Genomic DNA, 14,758 nt, shown 5'->3' with positions numbered 1-14,758 from the left:
CGTGCAGGTGCTTCTTCTCGTGTACGGTTTGTTCTTGTTCGTCTTGCGAACTAAATTGGTAGTCTCTCTTCATGTCGAACCAATTCCCATCGCCACCTGCATTAGCAGGGGGGAGGGAGGCCGACATGAAGAGAGAACCGTTTTATTTGATTATACTCTTTAGCATATTTTACAAATAGTTTCGCGCCGGCTGCTTATCTACATTACATGTAGTTGCAGACGTGGCTGTAAATTGGCAGGGTAACATTTGTTACGGTATTGGCTTATTTGGTATTTTTTAACAGCTATCGATAATTTGTCTAGATGCTAGGGTAACACTAATCTTATTGCTACTTTGTTTACATTGTTTTTAAATTGTTTTAATTATTTCAGGTGGAGTATGCGGCCGTGGAGAACATCATTACGCCTATTGGCCTCGTCGTCGGCTGCGAAGTGGAATCCTTGCGAGTGTCAGCGCTAAACTGGGACTGCAGGACAGCATCAACAGGGCTGAAGCTGGCCGAGGTCCAGTGCATCGACATTCTGGATGTGGATTACCAATTTCTGTGAAGGTGAAGTGGCTTCGTATCTGTGGAAGAATAGAAAGGTTTTTAGTTTCTTTTCAGCCGCCGCCATCATCTGGATTCTGGAGCTGCCGCCGTCCATCATCAGGTTCTCTGCTGGGGCCGTCATTTGCCTGCGTAGCAGCTGCATTAGCGCTACTGCGGCTGATTTCCATATTGTGTGTTGCAAACGGATTTCGCAGCCAGTTCTCGCGTCTGACTTGGAGCAATATTGATTGGATGGCTGTCAGGCTTCTGTTGCTGTTTGGATTGTGCTCTTCTATCATTGCGGCATACCTTGGCCTGGCCAGCCTTCTTGGAATGTATGGGTGCGTTGCGATCTCACATGCAAGTAAATTTGTGTGCTGCATTAACCGAGTGTAGTAGTTCCTGCAGAGTCTGTTATATACTTCTTCCACAGTTGCTACTTGGAGATCCGCATGCAGTGCGTTGTTGCTCACATACCAGGGAGCATTTGTCATTGCTCTGAGAGCTTTGTTTTGGATCGTCTGGAGCTTGGCCATTTGCATGTTTGAAGTCAGTGGCCCCCAGACTGGCATGGCATACTGCCATATTGGGGCAATCAGCTGCTTATAGAGGAGGACCTTTGGAGGTAGTGGGAGTTTGCTGTTTCTGCCGATGATCCAGTCGAGCTTTTTGATCCGGGCCCTTGTTTTAGTGACAACAGCCGCTACGTGCTTATTGAAATTGAGCTTCGTATCCATCTGTATTCCTAGGTATGGCATGACGGGTTTTTTGGCCAGGAGTTGCCCGGCTAACCTTGGAGCTGGAGTGTGTAGCTGCACAGGTGAGAGAGTGTGTAGAACATGAGCAGTTTTTGCAAGACTGATGGTTATTCCCCATTTCTTAGACCATGATAATGCATCAGCCAGGAGCCGCTCCACATTTTCGTTGGCTTGTTTTGGACTTGGGGCAGATACGAGGTATACTGCGTCATCAGCGTACGTTGCTAGCATTTGGGTTGAGTTTGCGTGTCTTGGTGGCTGCGGCATGTCGGCAGTGTAAAGGTTGTAGAGTACTGGGCCAAGTACGCTTCCTTGCGGCACTCCAGCGGTTATGTGCTTTAGGCTTGAGGTGATGTTGTTGCAGCAGACGACTTTGAAGCTTCTGTCTGAGAGATAGCTGGTGAGTAGAATGTATAGATTGTCAGGTACTACCGTTTTAACTTTGCAGAGAAGACCCTGATGCCAGACTCTATCAAAGGCCTCCTGGATATCCATGTACACAGCACTGCAATGCCGCTGCGCTTCGTAGGATCTGAGGATGAATTGCGTGACTCGTCCGATTTGCTGTTCCGCTGAGTGCTGACTTCTGAAGCCAAATTGATGGTTTGGAATAGCCATGCAAAGCTTTCTTCTTCAAAAAGTCGTTTTGAGATGAGGCGTTCAAGGATTTTGGAAGAAGCCTGTAAGCAGGCTGATGGGTCTGTAGGACTCAAGCCTATCACTCGGCTTCCTGGCTTCCTTAACATTGAGATTTTGCGCATTTCCAGACTTGGGAAGTGGCCGAACTGCAGAGCCGAGTTGCATATCAACAGCAGATACTCGATGGCGATGTTGCAGAATTTAATGACGCGATTGTCGATACTGTCGAAACCGGGTGCCTTTTTCGTCTTGAGCTTCTTAATTTCCGATTTGAGTTCCTGGATGTCACAGGTCTGATTATTTGAGCAGCTTCATCTGGACCGTTATCTTGTAATACTGCGTTAATTCTTCTCTGTCTTCTAGGTCTGCCGTGATCTTGGCGTGAAAACGTGCTTCCAGGTGCTGCGCAAAGCCTCAGCTTTTTCCTCCGTAGTTTTGCACCAAGGTTCAGCAGGAGCTTGCTGCCCTTCCGCAACGTGCTTCTGACTGGCAGATTGGGATGGGCTGTCTCTTGATTGTGTTGGTAAGCCGCCACAGTTTCTGCATGCTGTACCTATCAGTTGGGTCAATGTCGTGTAGCAGTCTGTTCATTTGTTTGTCTTTTTGCAGCTTGATCCGTTTACGTATTCTGTTAGTCAGCTGATTGATAGTGCGTGCAATGAGGGTTGGAGCACCTATCTTTTTGGTTGATTTTGCAGAGAATTCTTTTGATCTTGATCGCTTTCAGCGTTTGCGAGTCAGATGGAAGCTTTGCGTCCGTACACTGTGTGCTGGTTACTTGAGGTTGCGAAGCCAATTCAGCTGCAATGTAAATGTTCTTTTCAAGGATAGCCACTGCATCATCTATGTCGTCGCCGTTGTGAAGTTCAGTCTCCAGATGGATTCGCTGTTCTAGGTGAGCTTGAAATCTTCTGATATTTGCATTTTTTGGTAATAGTATCTTCTTTTTTCCATATTCAGGTCTCAGAGGAGTCTAATAATTTGCATGTTGTGATCTGAACCTAAGTCATATGATGTTTCGATGTGATTAAATTGTGTCTAATACCCTTATAAACCGCAAAGTCTATAGCAGACGGCATATGTCGTCGATTTGAAGGGAAGTGGGTGGGGATCCAGTGGCCAGTATGTTTTGGTCGTTTTCCTGGATGCATTTCAGAAGTGCAGCCCCTCTTCTACAGGATCTTGCATTGCCCACCACTGGCTTTTGCGTTCCAATCCCCAGCTACATAAATCTGCTACCTAGAGAGTCAAATACCTGTTTAAATTGTGTATCAATCCATCGTGTGCAGGTGGACAATAGATCGCACCAATGTTTATTGTTTGATTGTTTTTTTGTGTTGCAGCTATGGTGCACATCTGGATGGAGTCCTCTCTTGTTGTGCGAGGGAAATGTGCGGGATGTTGCACTTGATGATTACCGCGGCTCCTCCTCTGCTCCGGTTCGACGGGTGTTTGCCATGTAGACGTGGTAACCATCTATCACGAGGTTTGTGTCTTCTTTTAAATGCGATCCGATATCAGTAGGATGTCAATACTGTTGCCTGCCAAATAAGCGTTAAGTTCAGGGAGTTTTTTTGGAAGCCAGCAGCATTCCAGAAAGCGATTTTGATTAAAGGGAATTACTATGCATTGAGTCTCATTTCATTTGGAGTGGTCGGAGTCGTGCCATAACTCGGTACAGTGTCTTCTCGATCATGGAGAGCCTAGCTTCAAGACTCGTTGGTTGTGTCTTTATTAGTTGTCTCGTTCCTTCGATCCGTCTGCACTTGTAGGAGATGATAAGCTTGTCTAGCTTCTCGTTTAGGCTGCTGAGGTCAGCCTTATTGTTGTTGTGTTGTTGCTGCCTTGCGGGCGATTTGCGCTCTTAAAATCGGCCTGCGCTCTTGGAGCGATTCGGCTGAGGTGCTTTATGAGCTGCTCCTGCAAGCGTTGTACTTGGAGTCAGCTTCCTCTTGACCTCGACCTGCGTTGTTGTTGTAGTTTTCTGCTGCGCTGGGAGGCTCGCTCTGGCGACAGCAGCGTAACTCAAGGCCTGCTTTGACGTGCAGGGTGCTTCTTCTCGTGTACGGAGCTAAGGGCGTTCATCTGCTGAGTGCGTGGTTTGCTTGGCTGACGACGACGTCGGCTTTGGCTTCGGTTTCTAGCATTGGAAGGCAGGCATGCCCAGGTCATGTAGCAGCTTGTTTGCTTGGGCAAGTTCGCTCGGCTTCTTGCGCAGCGCTGCACTTTTAAAAGCGGTGCAGCCCCTGTAGCTGGCTGGGTGAGGGCCGCTACAGTTTGCGCATTTAGCCGGCTGTTGCAAGGTTTTTGGCAAACTATTGAGGAGTGCTGCCCCGCGCACTTAACACACACGAAGTCATTTCTGCAGTAATTGTGGGTGTGCCCAATGCGTTGACACCTGTGGCACTGGACAACTGGGCCGTGTTCCTCTGCACCTCGACTTTGATCGTTGGCCGCCCATATTTGTGATATTCAACGCCTCAGCGTTGTTTGGCCTTGGTTCAAGTTGAACTACAAACATGTTGAGGGCTCATTGGTAGCTCGCCTCGTCATGCCCCGTATGAAAGTGCTGTGTGCCGTGGCTGGCCAGTAGTCCAGTGACGAATTCGCTTTCGGTGGTGTGGTGCAGGTCCCTAATGACTATTCGGTATCCTCTCTCAGACTGTAGCTGGTAGAATAGGATGGCGTTGGTACAGGCCTCGTCCCTGTAATGTCTTTGCAGTACCCTGAAAGACTGCACGTCACTGCACATGACGCGTAGTCCACTGCCGAATTGTCTTGTGTGGAACTTTTCTGCTGGGATTAGCTTGCGAGATTCTTTAAGATGGCGGTAATATTGGTATTTTGGTTAGTACAATTGGTGGCGCTTGGGTGCCGAGTTTCAGTTTGCAGGTGCCCCCAGGGGCGATGCGGAGCGCGTGTCGTGGAGTGTGGAGTCTCCACTGGAGGGGCCGGCAGCATTTTGTGGCCGCTCGCGCTCGCTCTCTCTGTGGGACTCTCGCTGTATGCCCAGTCTTCTCGGTTAAACAACTGGCTGTTACGTCAGTCATATCTTCGTCAGTAGTCAAGTCCATGCACTTTGAGGTGGCTGTGCTTGTGGGACTTGACTACTTTTTTGGCAGCTTGGTTTTGGGCATTTGACTGAGGGACTGCGGGGTTGCAGGCCTTTGCCTTGGTTGTTGAATTCAACCTCAACAGCGGTTTTCCCGGGTGGGAGGCAAGGTGTGTATTTAGACTTACATGCTCGCTCTCTGACTCGCTGGAGGAGATCACTGGCATTTGCTCGTCATCATCAACGCACATTAGTATCTTTTGTAGGATTCTCTGTTGGCATACAATTCTGACCATGCCGTCGTCTTGTAGTCAAGAACATAGTTTTCCACTCCCATGAGGTGTCGCAGAACCTCCTGCATTTCTATTGCATCAGGCAACTTGCCTTTGTGCACGCGTATTATTGGGGGGGCGCTTTTTAGCCTTTCCCTACGATTCCCGCGATCTGCCATAATTGGTCAGCAGATGCACGAAAAAACAGTAGGAAAAGTACTATTTTAATAGTAAATTGATTTTAATTTTAATTTGTTAGGAGCACGTTTTTTGTTCTTTTGTCTTGTTCGTCTTGCGAACTAAATTGGTAGTCTCTCTTCATGTCGAACCAATTCCCATCGCCACCTGCATTAGCAGGGGGAGGAGCCACATGAAGAGAGAACCGTTTTTATTTGATTATACTCTTTAGCATATTTTACAAATAGTTTCGCGCCGGCTGCTTATCTACATTAATGTAGTTGCAGACGTGGCTGTAAATTGGCAGGTAACATTGTTACGTATTGGCTTATTTGGTATTTTTTAACAGCTATCGATAATTTGTCTAGATGCTAGGGTAACACTAATCTTATTGCTACTTTGTTTACATTGTTTTAAATTGTTTTAATTATTTCAGTGGAGTATGCGGCCGTGGAGAACATCATTACGCCTATTGGCCTCGTCGTCGGCTGCGAAGTGGAATCCTTGCGAGTGTCAGCGCTAAACTGGGACTGCAGGACAGCATCAACAGGCTGAAGCTGGCCGAGGTCCAGTGCATCGACATTCTGGATGTGGATTACCAATTTCTGTGAAGGTGAAGTGGCTTCGTATCGTGGAAGAATAGAAAGGTTTTTAGTTTCTTTTCAGCCGCCGCCATCATCTGATTCTGGAGCTGCCGCCGTCCATCATCAGGTTCTCTGCTGGGCCGTCATTTGCCTGCGTAGCAGCTGCATTAGCGCTACTGCGGCTGATTTCCATATTGTGTGTTGCAAACGATTTCGCAGCCAGTTCTCGCGTCTGACTTGGAGCAATATTGATTGGATGGCTGTCAGGCTTCTGTTGCTGTTTGGATTGTGCTCTTCTATCATTGCGGCATACCTTGGCCTGGCCAGCCTTCTTGGAATGTATGGGTGCGTTGCGATCTCACATGCAAGTAAATTTGTGTGCTGCATTAACCGAGTGTAGTAGTTCCTGCAGAGTCTGTTATATACTTCTTCCACAGTTGCTACTTGGAGATCGCATGCAGTGCGTTGTTGCTCACATACCAGGGAGCATTTGTCATTGCTCTGAGAGCTTTGTTTGGATCGTCTGGAGCTTGGCCATTTGCATGTTTGAAGTCAGTGGCCCCAGACTGGCATGGCATACTGCATATTGGGCAATCAGCTGCTTATAGAGGAGGACCTTTGGAGGTAGTGGGAGTTTGCTGTTTCTGCCGATGATCCAGTCGAGCTTTTTGATCCGGGCCCTTGTTTTAGTGACAACAGCCGCTACGTGCTTATTGAAATTGAGCTTCGTATCCATCTGTATTCCTAGGTATGGCATGACGGGTTTTTTGGCCAGGATTGCCCGGCTAACCTTGGAGCTGGAGTGTGTAGCTGCACAGGTGAGAGAGTGTGTAGAACATGAGCAGTTTTTGCAAGACTGATGGTTATTCCCCATTTCTTAGACCATGATAATGCATCAGCCAGGAGCCGCTCCACATTTTTCGTTGGCTTGTTTTGGACTTGGGGCAATACGAGTATACTGCGTCATCAGCGTACGTTGCTAGCATTTGGGTTGAGTTTGCGTGTCTTGGTGGCTGCGCATGTCGGCAGTGTAAAGGTTGTAGAGTACTGGGCCAAGTACGCTTCCTTGCGGCACTCCAGCGGTTATGTGCTTTAGGCTTGAGGTGATGTTGTTGCAGCAGACGACTTTGAAGCTTCTGTCTGAGAGATAGCTGGTGAGTAGAATGTATAGATTGTCAGGTACTACCGTTTTAACTTTGCAGAGAAGACCCTGATGCCAGACTCTATCAAAGGCCTCCTGGATATCCATGTACACAGCACTGCAATGCCGCTGCGCTTCGTAGGATCTGAGATGAATTGCGTGACTCGTCCGATTTGCTGTTCCGCTGAGTGCTGACTTCTGAAGCCAAATTGATGGTTTGGAATAGCCATGGCAAAGCTTTCTTCTTCAAAAAGTCGTTTGAGGATGAGGCGTTCAAGGATTTTGGAGAAGCCTGTAAGCAGGCTGATGGGTCTGTAGGACTCAAGCCTATCACTCGGCTTTCCTGGCTTCCTTAAACATTGAGATTTTTGCGCATTTCCAGGACTTTGGGAAGTGGCCGAACTGCAGAGCCGAGTTGCATATCAACAGCAGATACTCGATGGCGGATGTTGGCAGAGATTTAATGACGCGATTGTCGATACTGTCGAAACCGGGTGCCTTTTTCGTCTTGAGCTTCTTAATTTCCGATTTGAGTTCCTGGATGGTCACAGGTCTGATTATTTGAGCAGCTTCATCTGGACCGTTATCTTGTAATACTGCGTTAATTTCTTCTCTGTCTTCTAGTCTGCCGTGATCTTTGGCGTGAAACGTGCTTCCAGGTGCTGCGCAAAGGCCTCAGCTTTTTCCTCCGTAGTTTTGCACCAAGGTTCAGCAGGAGCTTGCTGCCTTCCGCAACGTGCCTTCTGACTGCAGATTTGGGATGGGCTGTCTCTTGATTGTGTTGGTAAGCCGCCACAGTTTCTGCATGCTGTACCTATCAGTTGGGTCAATGTCGTTGTAGCAGTCTGTTCATTTGTTGTCTTTTTGCAGCTTGATCGTTTACGTATTCTGTTAGTCAGCTGATTGATAGTGCGTGCAATGAGGGGTTGGAGCACCTATCTTTTTGGTTGATTTTGCAGAGAATTCTTTTGATCTTGATCGCTTTCAGCGTTTGCGAGTCAAGATGGAAGCTTTGCGGTCCGTACACTGTGTGCTGGTTACTTGAGGTTTGCGAAGCCAATTCAGCTGCAATGTAAATGTTCTTTTCAAGGATAGCCACTGCATCATCTATGTCGTCGCCGTTGTGAAGTTCAGTCTCCAGATGGATTCGCTGTTCTAGGTGAGCTTGAAATCTTCTGATATTTGCATTTTTTGGTAATAGTATCTTCTTTTTTCCATATTCAGGTCTCAGGAGGAGTCTAATAATTTGCATGTTGTGATCTGAACCTAAGTCATATGATGTTTCGATGTGGATTAAATTGTGTCTAATACCCTTATAAACCGCAAAGTCTATAGCAGACGCATATGTCGTCGATTTGAAGGGAAGTGGTGGGGATCCAGTGGCCAGTATGTTTTGGTCGTTTTCCTGGATGCATTTCAGAAGTGCAGCCCCTCTTCTACAGGATCTTGCATTGCCCCACCACTGGCTTTTGGCGTTCCAATCCCCAGCTACGATAAATCTGCTACCTAGAGAGTCAAATACCTGTTTAAATTGTGTATCAATCCATTCGTGTGCAGGTGGACAATAGATCGCACCAATGTTTATTGTTTGATGGTTTTTTGTTGTTGCAGCTATGGTGCACATCTGGATGGAGTCCTCTCTTGTTGGTGCGAGGGAAATGTGCGGGATGTTGCACTTGATGATTACCGCGGCTCCTCCTCTGCTCCGGTTCGACGGGTGGTTTGCCATGTAGACGTGGTAACCATCTATCACGAGGTTTGTGTCTTCTTTTAAATGCGATTCCGATATCAGTAGGATGTCAATACTGTTGCCTGCCAAATAAGCGTTAAGTTCAGGGAGTTTGTTTGGAAGCCCAGCAGCATTCCAGAAAGCGATTTTGATTAAAGGGGAATTACTATGCATTTGAGGTCTCATTGTCATTTGTGAGTGGTCGGAGTCGTGCCATAACTCGGTACAGTGTCTTCTCGATCATGGAGAGCCTAGCTTCAAGACTCGGTTGGGGTTGTGTCTTGTTATTAGTTGTCTCGTTCCTTCGATCCGTCTGCACTTGTAGGAGAGTGATAAGCTTGTCTAGCTTCTCGTTTAGGCTGCTGAGGTCAGCCTTATTGTTGTTGTTGTTGTTGCTGCCTTGCGGGCGATTTGCGCTCTTAAATCGGCCTGCGCTCTTGGAGCGATTTCGGCTGAGGTGCTTTATGAGCTGCTCCTGCAAGCGTGTACTTGGAGTCAGCTTCCTCTTTGACCTCGACCTGCGTTGTTGTTGTAGTTTCTGCTGCGCTGGGAGGCTCGCTCTGGCGACAGCAGCGTAACTCAAGGCCTGCTTTGACGTGCAGGGTGCTTCTTCTCGTGTACGGGAGCTAAGGGCGTTCATCTGCTGAGTGCGTGGTTTGCTTGGCTGACGACGACGTCGGCTTTGGCTTCGGTTTCTAGGCATTGGAAGGCAGGCATGCCCAGGTCATGTAGCAGCTTGTTTGCTTGGGCAAGTTCGCTCGGCTTCTTGCGCAGCGCTGCACTTTTAAAAGCGGTGCAGCCCCTGTAGCTGGCTGGGTGAGGGCCGCTACAGTTTGCGCATTTAGCCGGCTGTTGCAAGGGTTTTTGGCAAACTATTGAGGAGTGCTGCCCGCGCACTAACACACACGAAGTCATTTCTGCAGTAATTGTGGGTGTGCCCAATGCGTTGACACCTGTGGCACTGGACAACTGGCCGGTGTTCCTCTGCACCTCGACTTTGACTCGTTGGCCGCCCATATTTGTGATATTCAACGCCTCAGCGTTGTTTGGCCTTGGTTCAAGTTGAACTACAAACATGTTGAGGGCTCATTGGTAGCTCGCCTCGTCATGCCCCGTATGAAAGTGCTGTGTGGCCGTGGCTGGCCAGTAGTCCAGTGACGAATTCGCTTTCGGTGGTGTGGTGCAGTCCCTAATGACTATTCGGTATCCTCTCTCAGACTGTAGCTGGTAGGAATAGGATGGCGTGGTACAGGCCTCGTCCCTGTAATGTCTTTGCAGTACCTGAAAGACTGCACGTCACTGCACATGACGCGTAGTCCACCTGCCGAAGTTGTCTTGTGTGGAACTTTTCTGCTGGATTAGCTGCGAGATTCTTTAAGAGTGGCGGTAATATTGGTGATTTTGGTTAGTACAATTGGTGGCGGCTTGGGTGGCCGATTTTCAGTTGCAGGTGCCCCAGGGCGATGCGGAGCGCGTGTCGTGGAGTGTGGAGTCTCCACTGGAGGGCCGCAGCATTTTGTGTGGCCGCTGCTGGCGCTCGCTCTCTCTGTGGGACTCTCGCTGGTATGCCCAGGTCTTCTCGGGTTAAACAACTGGCTGTTACGTCAGTCATATCTTCGTCAGTAGTCAAGTCCATGGCACTTTGAGGTGGCTGTGCTTGTGGGGACTTGACTACTTTTTTGGCAGCTTGGTTTTGGGCATTTGACTGAGGGACTGCGGGGTTGCAGGCCTTTTGCCTTGGTTGTTGAATTCAACCTCAACAGCGGTTTTTTCCGGGTGGGAGCAAGTGTGTATTTAGACTTACATGCTCGCTCTCTGACTCGCTGGAGGAGATCACTGGCATTTGCTCGTCATCATCAACGCACATTAGTATCTTTTGTAGGATTCTCTGGTTGGGCATACAATTCTGACCATGCCGTCGTCTTGTAGTCAAAACATAGTTTTTCCACTCCCATGAGTGGTCGCAGAACCTCCTCATTTCTATTGCATCAGGCAACTTGCCTTTGTGCACGCGTATTATTGGGGGGGGCGGCTTTTTAGCCTTTCCCCTACGATTCCCGCGATCTGCCATAATTGGTCAGCAGATGCACGAAAAAACAGTAGGAAAAGTACTATTTTTAATAGTAAATTTGATTTTAATTTTAATTTGGTTAGGAGCACGTTTTTTGTTTGTTCTTGTTCGTCTTGCGAACTAAATTGGTAGTCTCTCTTCATGTCGAACCAATTCCCATCGCCACCTGCATTAGCAGGGGGGAGGGAGGCCGACATGAAGAGAGAACCGTTTTATTTTATTATACTCTTTAGCATATTTTACAAATAGTTTCGCGCCGGCTGCTTATCTACATTACATGTAGTTGCAGACGTGGCTGTAAATTGGCAGGGTAACATTTGTTACGGTATTGGCTTATTTGGTATTTTTTAACAGCTATCGATAATTTGTCTAGATGCTAGGGTAACACTAATCTTATTGCTACTTTGTTTACATTGTTTTTAAATTGTTTTAATTATTTCAGGTGGAGTATGCGGCCGTGGAGAACATCATTACGCCTATTGGCCTCGTCGTCGGCTGCGAAGTGGAATCCTTGCGAGTGTCAGCGCTAAACTGGGACTGCAGGACAGCATCAACAGGGCTGAAGCTGGCCGAGGTCCAGTGCATCGACATTCTGGATGTGGATTACCAATTTCTGTGAACTGAAGTAATGTAGTGAAGTGCTTCGTATGTGGAAGATAGAAAGGTTTTTAGTTTCTTTTCAGCCGCCGCCATCATCTGGATTCTGGAGCTGCCGCCGTCCATCATCAGGTTCTCTGCTGGGGCCGTCATTTGCCTGCGTAGCAGCTGCATTAGCGCTACTGCGGCTGATTTCCATATTGTGTGTTGCAAACGGATTTCGCAGCCAGTTCTCGCGTCTGACTTGGAGCAATATTGATTGGATGGCTGTCAGGCTTCTGTTGCTGTTTGGATTGTGCTCTTCTATCATTGCGGCATACCTTGGCCTGGCCAGCCTTCTTGGAATGTATGGGTGCGTTGCGATCTCACATGCAAGTAAATTTTGTGTGCTGCATTAACCGAGTGTAGTAGTTCCTGCAGAGTCTGTTATATACTTCTTCCACAGTTGCTACTTGGAGATCCGCATGCAGTGCGTTGTTGCTCACATACCAGGGAGCATTTGTCATTGCTCTGAGAGCTTTGTTTTGGATCGTCTGGAGCTTGGCCATTTGCATGTTTGAAGTCAGTGGCCCCCAGACTGGCATGGCATACTGCCATATTGGGGCAATCAGCTGCTTATAGAGGAGGACCTTTGGAGGTAGTGGGAGTTTGCTGTTTCTGCCGATGATCCAGTCGAGCTTTTTGATCCGGGCCCTTGTTTTAGTGACAACAGCGCTACGTGCTTATTGAAATTGAGCTTCGTATCCATCTGTATTCCTAGGTATGGCATGACGGGTTTTTTGGCCAGGAGTTGCCCGGCTAACCTTGGAGCTGGAGTGTGTAGCTGCACAGGTGAGAGAGTGTGTAGAACATGAGCAGTTTTTGCAAGACTGATGGTTATTCCCCATTTCTTAGACCATGATAATGCATCAGCCAGGAGCCGCTCCACATTTTCGTTGGCTTGTTTTGGACTTGGGGCAGATACGAGGTATACTGCGTCATCAGCGTACGTTGCTAGCATTTGGGTTGAGTTTGCGTGTCTTGGTGGCTGCGGCATGTCGGCAGTGTAAAGGTTGTAGAGTACTGGGCCAAGTACGCTTCCTTGCGGCACTCCAGCGGTTATGTGCTTTAGGCTTGAGGTGATGTTGTTGCAGCAGACGACTTTGAAGCTTCTGTCTGAGAGATAGCTGGTGAGTAGAATGTATAGATTGTCAGGTACTACCGTTTTAACTTTGCAGAGAAGACCCTGATGCCAGACTCTATCAAAGGCCTCCTGGATATCCATGTACACAGCACTGCAATGCCGCTGCGCTTCGTAGGATCTGAGGATGAATTGCGTGACTCGTCCGATTTGCTGTTCCGCTGAGTGCTGACTTCTGAAGCCAAATTGATGGTTTGGAATAGCCATGGCAAAGCTTTCTTCTTCAAAAGTCGTTTGAGGATGAGGCGTTCAAGGATTTTGGAGAAGCCTGTAAGCAGGCTGATGGGTCTGTAGGACTCAAGCCTATCACTCGGCTTTCCTGGCTTCCTTAACATTGAGATTTTTGCGCATTTCCAGGACTTTGGGAAGTGGCCGAACTGCAGAGCCGAGTTGCATATCAACAGCAGATACTCGATGGCGGATGTTGGCAGAGATTTAATGACGCGATTGTCGATACTGTCGAAACGGGTGCCTTTTTCGTCTTGAGCTTCTTAATTTCCGATTTGAGTTCCTGGATGGTCACAGGTCTGATTATTTGAGCAGCTTCATCTGGACCGTTATCTTGTAATACTGCGTTAATTTCTTCTCTGTCTTCTAGGTCTGCCGTGATCTTTGGCGTGAAACGTGCTTCCAGGTGCTGCGCAAAGGCCTCAGCTTTTTCCTCCGTAGTTTTGCACCAAGGTTCAGCAGGAGCTTGCTGCCCTTCCGCAACGTGCCTTCTGACTGGCAGATTTGGGATGGGCTGTCTCTTGATTGTGTTGGTAAGCCGCCACAGTTTCTGCATGCTGTACCTATCAGTTGGGTCAATGTCGTGTAGCAGTCTGTTCATTTGTTTGTCTTTTTGCAGCTTGATCCGTTTACGTATTCTGTTAGTCAGCTGATTGATAGTGCGTGCAATGAGGGGGTTGGAGCACCTATCTTTTTGGTTGATTTTGCAGAGAATTCTTTTGATCTTGATCGCTTTCAGCGTTTGCGAGTCAAGATGGAAGCTTTGCGGTCCGTACACTGTGTGCTGGTTACTTGAGGTTTGCGAAGCCAATTCAGCTGCAATGTAAATGTTCTTTTCAAGGATAGCCACTGCATCATCTATGTCGTCGCCGTTGTGAAGTTCAGTCTCCAGATGGATTCGCTGTTCTAGGTGAGCTTGAAATCTTCTGATATTTGCATTTTTTGGTAATAGTATCTTCTTTTTTCCATATTCAGGTCTCAGGAGGAGTCTAATAATTTGCATGTTGTGATCTGAACCTAAGTCATATGATGTTTCGATGTGGATTAAATTGTGTCTAATACCCTTATAAACCGCAAAGTCTATAGCAGACGGCATATGTCGTCGATTTGAAGGGAAGTGGGTGGGGGATCCAGTGGCCAGTATGTTTTGGTCGTTTTCCTGGATGCATTTCAGAAGTGCAGCCCCTCTTCTACAGGATCTTGCATTGCCCCACCACTGGCTTTTGGCGTTCCAATCCCCAGCTACGATAAATCTGCTACCTAGAGAGTCAAATACCTGTTTTAAATTGTGTATCAATCCATTCGTGTGCAGGTGGACAATAGATCGCACCAATGTTTATTGTTTGTGGTTTTTTGTTGTTGCAGCTATGGTGCACATCTGGATGGAGTCCTCTCTTGTTGGTGCGAGGGAAATGTGCGGGATGTTGCACTTGATGATTACCGCGGCTCCTCCTCTGCTCCGGTTCGACGGGTGGTTTGCCATGTAGACGTGGTAACCATCTATCACGAGGTTTGTGTCTTCTTTTAAATGCGATTCCGATATCAGTAGGATGTCAATACTGTTGCCTGCCAAATAAGCGTTAAGTTCAGGGAGTTTGTTTGGAAGCCCAGCAGCATTCCAGAAAGCGATTTTGATTAAAGGGGAATTACTATGCATTTGAGGTCTCATTGTCATTTGTGAGTGGTCGGAGTCGTGCCATAACTCGGTACAGTGTCTTCTCGATCATGGAGAGCCTAGCTTCAAGACTCGGTTGGGGTTGTGTCTTGTTATTAGTTGTCTCGTTCCTTTCGATCCGTCTG

General features: G+C 47.7%; 4 long non-coding RNA genes across 9 annotated transcripts; all 4 read left to right on the top strand.

Annotated features, from left to right (window-relative positions):
- Positions 1-296: 296 nt before the first annotated feature.
- On the top strand, positions 297-1,901 carry LOC117195297. 5 transcript variants are annotated; one of them, XR_004475027.1, is made up of 5 exons: positions 297-311; positions 373-871; positions 964-1,350; positions 1,414-1,688; positions 1,737-1,901. It is a non-coding gene; the product is annotated as an uncharacterized LOC117195297 (long non-coding RNA). The 5 variants fall into 5 exon arrangements; XR_004475030.1 differs by lacking the exon at positions 297-311 and having other exon boundaries at positions 352-551; positions 606-871; XR_004475028.1 differs by lacking the exon at positions 297-311 and having other exon boundaries at positions 355-871; positions 964-1,155; positions 1,280-1,350.
- A 5,130-nt stretch (positions 1,902-7,031) lies between these two features.
- On the top strand, positions 7,032-7,737 carry LOC117195298. 2 transcript variants are annotated; one of them, XR_004475032.1, is made up of 3 exons: positions 7,032-7,166; positions 7,215-7,463; positions 7,536-7,737. It is a non-coding gene; the product is annotated as an uncharacterized LOC117195298 (long non-coding RNA). The 2 variants fall into 2 exon arrangements; XR_004475031.1 differs by having other exon boundaries at positions 7,215-7,447; positions 7,536-7,732.
- A 343-nt stretch (positions 7,738-8,080) lies between these two features.
- On the top strand, positions 8,081-8,473 carry LOC117195295. Its single transcript, XR_004475024.1, has 2 exons — positions 8,081-8,312; positions 8,378-8,473. It is a non-coding gene; the product is annotated as an uncharacterized LOC117195295 (long non-coding RNA).
- Positions 8,474-13,189: 4,716 nt separating this feature from the next.
- LOC117195296 lies at positions 13,190-14,029 on the top strand. Its single transcript, XR_004475025.1, has 4 exons — positions 13,190-13,255; positions 13,329-13,491; positions 13,578-13,868; positions 13,934-14,029. It is a non-coding gene; the product is annotated as an uncharacterized LOC117195296 (long non-coding RNA).
- Positions 14,030-14,758: the final 729 nt, after the last annotated feature.

This window comes from Drosophila miranda, unplaced genomic scaffold (genome assembly GCF_003369915.1).
Source record: "Drosophila miranda strain MSH22 unplaced genomic scaffold, D.miranda_PacBio2.1 Contig_AX25_pilon, whole genome shotgun sequence".
Taxonomy (NCBI): domain Eukaryota; kingdom Metazoa; phylum Arthropoda; class Insecta; order Diptera; family Drosophilidae; genus Drosophila; species Drosophila miranda.
Note: the sequence above shows the minus strand (reverse complement) of the source record. Positions and strands in the feature narration are given on the sequence as shown.